Source organism: Nicotiana tabacum, chromosome 4 (genome assembly GCF_000715075.1).
Source record: "Nicotiana tabacum cultivar K326 chromosome 4, ASM71507v2, whole genome shotgun sequence".
Lineage (NCBI taxonomy): Eukaryota > Viridiplantae > Streptophyta > Magnoliopsida > Solanales > Solanaceae > Nicotiana > Nicotiana tabacum.
This window is the reverse complement of record NC_134083.1, coordinates 13443073-13455008: the sequence shown is the minus strand read 5'-3', so window position 1 is coordinate 13455008 and position 11936 is coordinate 13443073.

The window sequence follows — 11936 nt, the reverse complement described above, 5'->3', positions numbered from 1 at the left end:
ATAAAGTTACAAAATTAGTCCGACTATCACAATTTTTAAATCTAAAGAAATCAAACGCATATTTTAATCAACTAGTATCTATAAACGTGCATTGCACGTTAATAATGACATATGATGATTTAAATATTTATTTATATGAAGAAACAGTAAAATTTAATTAAATAAATGATCAATTTTCGTCATGTTGTAATTTAAAGGTATCTAATGTGATGGTATCTTACAGAACTGTCACGACCCCAAATTCCCTCCGTATGAGGTTGTGATGGCACCTAGTCGCCTATCAATGCGGAATATTAATAGATATTTAAAATAAATAAATTACAATTCAAATAATTACAACTCCCAAAACCCGGTAGAAAATAAGTCACAAGCTTATAAGAATTTATTCTTTATGTCTCTATACATCAGAGTCTAAAGCAAATAAGGAAGATAACATAGTAAGATAGAAGGGGACTCCGGAGTCTGCGGACGCTGGCAGATATACCTCGAAGTCTCCTCGTACAGCTAGTTTACTGGTGCCTTGTCTGATAGGATGTACCTGGATCTGCATAAAAAGATGTGCAGAAGCGTAGTATGACTACACTACAGCGGTACCCAGTAAGGGTCAAGCCTAACCTCGGTAGAGTAGTTACGAGGTCAGGTCATGCCCTACTGGAAAATAAATAATGGCATGGTAAAATGTTTATCAATATAATAAGATAAAATGACAATGGAAATGAGTCAAGTAGTATGTCACCACTTAATTACACCAAACAATGGAAATTAATACCTCGTGGAAACAAAACATAATTCTTTTCAACTTTAAGAAAAATCACAACAATAATCAAAGGCAACTGCGGTCATAAATCAATATCAACAAGGGCACTCCCGAGGTACCGCCTCATAGTCTCAAATCATAAATAAATTCACAATATCTCATTTCCTTATCTCACCGCGGGAGCCTTCACAATTTATTTTAAAGAAAATATTTTTCCGAAATAGCATCCCGCATTTTAGTCATCTTTCTCACACCGCATGGCTTCTAGTAGTTCCCCCTACTAGCCACGCATATCAAGCTCCCTTATTTCACCGCATGCGTTTCAACACCCAAATCTTATACCACCGCATGCGTATCAATATCACAATATATCACAATTTGCACCTCAAGTGCCCAAATAATTCAACTTGCCAAAATAATTTAACAACAATATTTTCCACAATAAAGAGCTCACGGCTCATGCCAAATAAATCAACAATAATATTTTTTCCACAAATAAGAGCTCTGCTCCATCACAATGAGTACGAAAATCTTACAAAAATATTCAGGAATAAATAATTCAACAAAATAATATTTCAAAAACCTAAATATGTTGCTTAAATACCAAATTTAAAATGTCAAATACTTCGTATTAATAATATTTAATTTAAAGAAAATCAGCCTTCAAATAATGTATAGAATAAAAGAAACTAAGTTCCAACTAAACCGGTAACAATTAGCAGGAAAAGGTCAAGCAATTTAAATTATAAATATTTAAATAAATGATGAAGAATATAACAAGGTAGAATTATTTAATTAACATGCAACAATCATCTACACAATTTAAAGACATAATCTTTCACATTTAGCCCGTGTACACACTCGTCATCTTATGTACACGACTTTTAACATATTTTAATTTATCACTTCAATACCAATCCTAGGAAAAATTTCCCCCCCACAAGGTCAGACAAGTCACTTACCTCGACTTGCTCCAATTTAATCACGTAGTATGCCTTTTCCTCGATTTTCTGACTCTGATCGACTCGTATCTAGTCATAATTAATTCGATACAGTCAACAAAAATTATAGAATCAATTCCATAAGAAAATACTATATTTTTCAATAAAAATCCGAAATTAACTCAAAAATTACATGTGGGGCCCACGTCTCGAAATTCGGCGAAAGTTACGATATATGAACGCCCATTCAACCACGAGTCTAACCATACCAAAATGACTACATTCCAATGATAATTCGATCCTCAAATCTTTAATTCTATCCAAGAGGGTTTTCAATTTATTTCCAACTTAAATTATCAATTAAATGTTAAAAACAGTGATAGATTCGGGTAATCTAACCAAGATTGAGTTAAGAACACTTACCCCAATATTTTCTCTGAAAATCTCCCAAAAATCACTTCAATTCGAGCTCCAATTCGTTAAAAATGAAAAAATGGGACGAAGTCCCATTTTCAGAACTTAAACATTCCGTTAAGTGATTTCTTCTATGCGATCGCGGCCAAAGGTAATTGATCGCGAAGAACAAAATAAGTTTGCTCAGAATTAAGCTTATGCGATCGTAGATAACTCCACGCGATTGCGAAACACAGCCTTCCTAGACCTACGCGGTCGCATACTCATTCACGCGATCGCGGAGGGTTAAGCGCGAGGACAAGTTCTGTTTCGTTTCCTCTTCACGAACGCGGTCTTAGCCACGCGTTCGCATAACACAGTCTGCCAAACTTATGCGATCGCGGACTCGCCCACGCGATCGCATAGCACAAAGTTTCTGCTGCCCAATTAACCCCATGCGATCGCATACCTTCTCACGCGATCGCGTAGAAGGAAACCAGAACCTGCAGAAACCAGAACTTCAGCTATCAAGCCAAGTCCAAAAATGATCCTTTAGGCATCCGAAACTCACCCTAACCCCTCAAGACCTCAACCAAAATATACCAACAAGTCCTAATATATCATACGAACTTAGTCGAGTCTTCAAATCACATCCAACAATAATAAAATACGAATCACACATATATTCAAGCCTAATGAACTTTGAAACTTTCAATTTCTGCAAAACGACGCCGGAACCTATCAAATCAAGTCCGATTGACCTCAAATTTTTCACGCAAGTCATAAATGACATAACGGAGCTATAAAAATTTTCGGAACTAGATTCCGACTCCGGTATCAAAAAGTCAACTCCCCGGTCAAATTTTCAAACTTAAATTCCTGTTTTAGCCATTTCAAGCCTAATTTCACTACGGACTTCCAAATAAAATTCTGATCACGCTTCTAACTCCAAAATCACCATACGGAGCTGTTGGAATCATTAAAATTCTATTCCGGGGTCGTTTGCACATAATTCGATATCCGATCACTATTTAAACTTAAAATTTTAATTTTTTCATCAAAATTCCATATCTCGGGCTAGGGGCCTCGAAATTTGATTCTGGGCATATGCCCAAGTCCCAAACCACGATACAGACCTACAAAAACTGTCAAAATACTGATCCGAATATGTTTGCTCAAAATGTTGACCAAAGTCAACTTAGTTGAGTTTTAAAGCTCTAATTCATATTTTAATCCATTTTTTTTCACATAAAAACTTTTCGGAAAATTTTAGGGATTGCGCACGCAAGTCGAGTAATGATAAATAGTGCTTTTTGAGGTCTTAGAATATATAATTAATTATTAACTTTAAAGATGACATTTTGGGTCATCACAAGAACACTTCTTTATAGACAATATTGTTTTTGTATATATTTCCTTCTAATGATTTGGTTACTATTGTGGTAAATATAGTTCAATATTTAGGATGTTTATCCTTGTGCTTTATTTATTATAACTACAAAACATAAACATACTGAACATTATTTTCACACAAATTTAAAAGAATATTCTTTAGTTTCGGAAGACGAAAGTTGAATTCGGGGATAAATACATACTTAGAAGCATAGTGACCAATATCATAAGTTTTGCATGTATGACGTTATTGTCAAAACTTCTATATACCATATGTGTACTATTACATAAGCTATTTAGCGGATCCAAGTTTTCAGTAGCATGACTGGCATAAACCTATATGTAATGGAAGATCAATTTTAACTTAGTCTATTATATATATGGTGATATTAACATACATAAGGAATAATGAACTTGATAACAAATATGTACGGTAGAAGACCAATTGGTATTAAAGTATTTAAGTATTCTTCTTGGTAGTTATTGTTGGTATCTGTAATGACCCAACTGGTCATTTTGACTTTTAGAATCCCGTTTCCCTAAATAAAATTCTTTGTATGTGCTTTTATTAATTTATGACTTGCGGGGATGGTTGGTTCGGGATTTGAAAGTGTTCGGGTTGAAATCGGAACACTTAGTTCTTTAATTTGGCTTTACAAGGCCAAGTTTGATTTCGGTCAACATTTTGAGAGAACGACCCCGGAATAGGGATTTGATGGTTCCAATAGGTTCGTATGATGATTTTGGACTTGGGCGTATGTTCGAATCGGATTTTGGACAACCTGGGAGCGTTTCAGAGCTTAATAGTAAAAATCGAAGGTTTAATGTTCTTTAAATTTGGTTTGGAGTAGGTTTGGATTAACTGAAGTCCGTTTGGAATTCCGAGCCCGAGAATAGCTTCGTATGGTGATTTAAGACTTGCACGCAAAATTTGGTGTCATTCCGAGTAGTATAAGTATATTTCGGCGCGTTCGAAGTGAGTTTGAAGAATTTGAAATTTCTAAGTTGAATCAATTTGGTTTGAGGTATGATTCTTAGTTTTGATATTGTTTTACACGTTTCGAGGATTCGAGCAAGTCTGTTTTATGATTTCAAACTTGTTGGTATATTCGGGCGGGGCCCCGGGGCCCTCGGGTGTTAATCGAATGAGGCTCGAATCGATTTTGGACCTTGGAGAAATAGCTGAAGCTTCCAGCTTCTGCTGCAACTGCACCTGCGCTTGGCCAGCCATAAGTGCGAGCACACAGGTGCGTGAAAAGCACCGCAGAAGCGGACTGGGCGCATATGCGTAGGTACAATTGCAGATGCGATGTACAAGCCGTTGAAGCGGACAGGGCCGGCTTAGGAGGAAGCCGCATCTGCGACACATTTTCCGCAGATGCGAAAGGGCTGTTTGGCAGAACCCTTAAAGAACGGGAAAAACAACCATTTTTGCCCTTTTCTCTCCATTCTCGGGCGATTTTGGAGCTTTTTGAGAGAGAATTTCAACTAGCAACTTGAAGGTAAGTTAATTCTACAAACTTTGAGTTAAATACATAGATTATGGGTAGATTATAACCTGTAAATTGTGGAAATCAAGGTTAGAGGAAAAACCTAGATTTGTATAAAAATGAGATTTTAACCACGAAAATAGTTATGGAATTGGATGGAAATTGTATATTTGAGTTCTTGAGATTATGGGTAACAACTTTCTCCAAATATTTTCAGAATCCGGGCACGTGGGCGTGGGGTGAATTTTAGAAATTTATCATTCTGGATAGGGTAATTTATTTAATAGTCTAATTTCGAATTATTGAGTATGTATTAATTATTTTATATAACTTTTGGATTGTTTCGGATTTTTCGGCACCGAATTGAGATTTTACGCGACATTGTGATCGGGAAGTGGGCTTTGAGACAAGGTAAGTCTCTTGCCTAACCTTGTAACAGGGAATTTAACCCATAGGTGATTTATGCTAATAATTATTGCTAATTGTGGGGGCTACGTACGCATGAGGTGACGAGAGTCTGTGCATAACTACTAATTATGCTATGTCCGGGTAGTTTAGGACTCAAATCATGAATTACTTGTGATAATTGCTCCTTTTATTTAATTAAATGTAATGACCCGACTTGTCAATTGTAGTTATTACTCTCATTTCTACTATTTGAAGTCTTGAATAGCTTCATATGATGTATTATGACTTGTGTGCAAAATTTGAGGTCAATCGGACTGATTTGCTATGTTTCGGTATCGAACCTAGGATATTTCAACATCGATTCTTCAAGAATACATGGTATCACATTAAGCAAATTAGATCCAAATTCAGTTTTGATTAAATCATTATATCCGTATTGAAATTTTGGAGCCATATAAAAAAGAATCGTCGAATTCGGACATCGTATGAGAGAGTTATGCCTATTTCCGTGTTTGGATGATTTTTCATCACTGCCAACGCCCAGGGTAGCGTGGGGCGCTAGCCCTGGCGCTGGGATGTTTAAAGGTACCGGAAATAGCGCCACAGGCAGCGCCCCACGCCACCTGTAGCGCTCGAAACAGTGGAGACCCTATAAACAGGGGTTTTCTACCATTTTTGACAAAAATAGAGTTGGGGAGCTCGGTTTGGGCGATTTTCATGGGTAAACATTGGGGGTAAGTATTACTTATTATGTATTGATTATATTTCATGATTCTATATTCATTTACATCATGAATCCATGAATTTATGGAAGAAAAATAAGATTTTCTGTAAAATCTTCCAAAAATGTAAAATGAAGATTTGAAGGTCAATCCGATATCGGAATTTGATAAAATTGGTATGGGTGGACTCATAATTGAATGGGTTGTCGGATTTTGTGAGTTTCGTCGGATTCCGATACGTGGGCCCCACGGGCAATATTTGAGTTAAATTTTGGAATATGCTGGAAAATTAGTATTTTCATAGGGAATTAATTCCTACGATTCGTGTTGAGTATATTGAATTATTTGTGACTAGATTTGAAGCTTTCAGACACGAATTCGCGAGGCAAAGGTTTATTGGAATTTTAAAATTGGTTGCGAAATGAGGTAAGTATCTTGCCTAACCTTGAGTGAGGGAATTACCCCTTAGGCATCGAGTCTTATGTGCCATTTGTGAAATGTGAAAAGCCGAGTACGCGAGGTGACGAGTACGTACTCGGGCTTATATGTGCAAAATTTATTGGGTTAAAATCTTAGGCATATTTGGTAGTAAATTGGATGATTTTTGGTATTTATTAAATCATCTATTTGCCATGCCTCCATTCGCGTTTGTTGAATTTATTTTTATATGACAATTTGATGTGGTTATTGCTTGTATATTTATGTGAATTCCGTGACTTGGGTGATTTGATATTTTCTGGAAATAATTATATTATGAATTTTCCATCTGCGAATAATTAATGAAATAAGTTTAAACCGAGGCGTTATATAATTATCAAGAATTTGGATTAATGAAGGCGTTGTCCTATACTGAGTATTTTCCTTCTCTGTTGTTATTTTTAGGTTTTATACATATTGTGTGGAGCCTTGGGCTATTTGTTTTGAAATTAATTGATTTTGTTATATCTTTGGAATTGGTTGTGGCCATTGGGCAAATTGTGATATGAATTGATTTTGGTATGTTGCCGGGATAATATTCCATGTAAATTATTGTGTTATTTGAGTTATTATTTTGAGGATATAAGGGTGGCATTTCACTGTTGATATTATGTAGGTATAAAAGTGGCATTTCACTGTTATTATGTCTGTTGGGATATTGTTTGGGCGGAGCGATAAGGGTGGCTATAGGAGAGATAAGGGTGGCTATCTGAGCGATAAGAGTGGCTATTGATATTGTCAGGGCGGAGGGATAAGGGAGGCTATTATAGGAGTGATAAGGGTAGCTATAGGAGCGATAATCGTGGCTATTGATATTGCCAGGGCAGAGGGATAAGGGAGGTTATTATAGGAGTGATAAGGGTGGCTATAAGAGCGATAATGGTGGCTATTGATATTGTCAGGGCGGAGGGATAAGGGAGGCTATTATAGGAGTGATAAGGGTGGCTATTGATATTGTAAGGGCGGAGGGATAAAGGAGGCTATTATAGGAGTGATAAGGGTGGCTATATGAGAGATAAGGGTGGCTATTGTCAGGGATGATATGTGATGATGTGGGGTTATTGCGTTGGTAATTTTCAAGTGATGTTGTGATTTTCCTTGTATTTATTTTTATACCTTGTGCAATTTATCTTGTTGTTGGTAAATTGATAATAGTATGATCTATGTTGAAATTGGGAGCCTGTGGTTATTGCCAGACAGATTATGAAATGAAATATGGGCATGAGGTGCCGTGAGTAAATAATGATGATATTGGCACGTGAACTGTCCGTGCAGTTGTGATGTGGAATGTGGGCATGAGGTGCCGTGAGTAAATAATGAAGATATTGGCACGTAAACTGTCCGTGCAGTTGTGATATGAAATGTGGGTACGAGGTGCCGTGAGTAAATAATGATGATATTGGCACGTGAATTGTCCGTGTAGTTGTGATATAAAATGTGGGCATGAGGTGCAGTGGTTAAATGAATGATGATATTTTGCATGTGAGTTGTCCGTGCGGTTGTGATAGAGAAATTGGCACGAGGTGCCGTGGAAATATAAAAGTGGGCTGAGACCCGAATTTTATGATTTTGAAATGCTGTGTCACAGGGTGACTTTTATTCGAAAGAGATTTAGTTGAAAGAATTTTATTTGAAAAATATTTATTTGAAGGAATTATATTTGAAATAGATTTATTTGAAAGTATTATATCCTGAAGATTTCTATTTGAAAAATATATAGGCGAAAGATTTATATTGGAAGGACTTGATTAATTGGTTGTACTTGTATTAATTATTTGTTGCGCAATATTTATGGTGTTCTTGTCGCCCTGCTGTGTATATCACTGGTTGATTATTGTTGCCATCATTGTTATTTGTTTCCTATTATTTTTGTATACTATATTGCGCAGGTTATTAGACTAGTGAGTTTCTCGACTGTACCTCGTCACTACTCCACTGAGGTTAGTCTTGATACTTACTGGGTACAGACCGTGGTGTACTCATACTACACTTCTGCATATTTTTGTGCAGAGCCAGGTATTGGAGCTATCGGACTTAGACAGAGTTAAAGTGTGATCGCAAGGATTCAAGGTAGAGCTGCTTGGTCATCACAGTCCCTTGAAGTCTTTTCAATTTTGTTGTACTGTTAATTATTAATCAAACAGTATTGAGTATTCGATCCTTGAGATCATTTCATGTATTCAGTTAGAGTTCGTGATTCAGTATTACCAGTCTTGGGAGGTTGTTATATTTGTTTCCGCTTTTGGTTTCAAAAAACAAATGGCTCGAAATGTAATTGTAATCGGCTTACCTAATCTTAGAGACTAAGTGCCATCACGACGCCTGTGGTGGAATTTTTGGGTCGTGACATTAAATTACTGGAATTATATTGTAAATTGTTAGAGGAAATAGTAAAAGATCAAAACTTCATATACTTGAATTTTGTGTAAATTATTTAATTGTTAATAGAGATTGAACATCCTACGTGTTAATATTATAATAACTTCTCATTCCGGAGGTTCATAAGAAAATGTCCTACTTTCTTGTGGAGTGGGCTGAACGCCTCGACAGTATCGATGCATCTATGGATCGTGCCGCACGTCCCTCGGCAGTTTACACGACACTCTGGATCGGGCCGCACGACCTCGGCAGAAATCATGTCTAATAATAATAATTATACGATACCTTGATATTTTAATTGCTGCTTGTGAAGTTAATTGATAAATTGGAAATTATTGAAATGTAAGCAATTAATTATTTTTGCTTGTTAAGAAAATTATTGTTGTTCACCTAAAATCATGTTTAATTAAATATTTCTATTGTAATATTATTGACCTATAGTGAGTGTCAAAGTCGATCTCTCGTCACTACTTCTTCGAGATTAGGCTTGATACTTACTTGGTACACGTTGTTTACGTACTCATGCTATGCTTGGTGCACTTCTTGTGCAGGGCTTGAGACAGGTACTATCGGGGGACCTACCGGAGCATACCCCAGATATCCCAAGACTTAGTGGTGAGCTGCTTCTTGAGTCGTTCTGCAGCCCTTGAGTCTCCTCTTGTATTTGTATTCTGTCTATTTTATTCTTGTCACGACTCAAAATTCTCACTTTCGGGACCGCGATGGCGCCTAACATTTCACTTGCTAGGCAAGCCAATGTTAGAATATAATTAGACATTTTAACAAAATTTTAAATTAATTAATAACAAGAAAATAAATGCGGAAATAAAGTGAGTATTCCATAATATTCGTGATATCTAAATACCATCCCAGAACTGGAGTCACAAGTGTACGAGCTTCTAGAATAATACAAATAAAGGTATGAATAAAATAAAGTTGTCTGAAAGCAAACACACAACTAAAATAAGGTAGACGGGGACTTCAGAACTGCGGATGCTATACAGTTATACCTTCATTCTCCTCTGAGTAGCTAAAATCCGAGCAAGTCTACGGTACGCCGCTGGGACCAACTCCGAAATCTGCACAAGAAGTGCAGAGTGTAGTATCAGTACAACCGACCCCATGTACTGGTAAGTGCCGAGCCTAACCTCGACGAAGTAGTGACGAGGCTAAGGCAGGTCACTTACATTAACCTGTATGCAATAATAGTAATAACCACAATAATAGAAATAAATCAGGTAACTCATTTTAATAGTTGAAGCCAACTCAACAGTCATATCCAATTATTATTTCAATCAATTTTCGTTGCAGCGTGCAACCCGTTCCCACAATATATTCATATTCACTTCTGTTGCGGCGTGCAACCCGCTCCTCCAATATATTCATTTTAATTAATTCTGCTGTGGCGTGCAACCCGATCCCCCAATATAGAATTTTGGATAAGTCTGTTGCGGCGTGAAACCCGATCCCCCAATATATACTTTTAAATAAGTCTGTTGCGGCGTGTGACTCGATTCTCCAATATAGTTTAACAACTCATAAATGTAACAAAGATTACTCCAATAAATACCACGTTCAATGAGAAATTATTAAGCATCGAGGCATACAATAATTATAATTCATTTATGAAACAAACAATGACAAGTAGCAATTAATTGTGAAAATCAGGGAGAAAATAGGCAGTTTAATATTTAATATACTAAATGTCAAGTAGCAATTAAGACACATAAATCAAATAAGCATACAACAATTATTCCAGGAATTCAAGAATTAATATATAACACGGAATGTGAGAGAAACCATTATTATAACAATTAATTCGTGTATTAAAATAATTTATGATATTTAATAATTATGCAAACAATTAATTTGACAAAGTATAGGCACTCGTCACCTTGCCTATACATCGTTACACATGAAATTCACACAGCAAATAATTCAAGGGTTCTATTCCCTCAAGTCAAGGTTAACCACAACACTTACCTCGCTTCGCAACCAAATTTCAAGTTTCCAATACACCCTTGCCTCATGAATTAGTGTCCAAAATCCTCAAATCTAGTCATAAACAATTCAATATATTCAATACAAATTGTAGGAATTAATTCCATATGAATTTACTAATTTTTCCGGATTAAAATCCGAAATTCATTTTAAAAATTGACAGCGGGGCCCACGTATTAAATCTCAGAAAAACTTATGAAGTCCAAACACACATTCCGAGACAAGTCCAACCATACAAAAATTATCAAATTCCGATGTCAAATGGACCTTCAAATCTTAAATTTTTATTTTTGAAATTTTTTACAAAAAATCCAATTTCTCCCATCTAAATCCGAAATAAATGATAAATATAGACTTAGATTTATGAAATACAATCACTATATGATAAAGAATACTTACCGAGTTCGAAATCGCGAAAAACTCCTTTGAAATCGCTCCTAAACCGAGTTCTAATTGAGGGTTTGTGAACAATAGGAAAAATCCCATTTTGGTTCTGTTTTAAGTCACAAGCGTCAGGCCTTCTTCGCGTTCGCGAAGGCCTGTCGTGTTCGTGATGAGCAACAACCTGAGTGGCTTTCACGTTCGCAAAGGCTTTTCCCCCTGGCTTTCGCGTTCTCGATTCAGTGCTCGCATTTGCGTAGAAGGACGACTGACCCCTCCCCCAAGTCTCTAAAGCTTTGCGTTCGCATTGAGCTGGTCGCGTTCGCGAAGGGTAAAGTCCCCATAGCTCCACGTTCATGACCCAACCTTCGCGTTCGCGAAGAATAAAAATTCAGCCAGCCCAGTTTGCTCTTCGCGTTCGCGAGAGTACATTCACGAACGCAATGAAGGAAATACCAGAAGCCTGAAGTTGCAGAAAACCAGATTTTCTAAGTTCAAATTCATCCCGTAGCCTATCCGAAACTCACCCGAGCCCTCGGGGCTCCAAACCAAACATGCACCCAAGTCCTAAAACATTATACAAACTTGCTCGCAT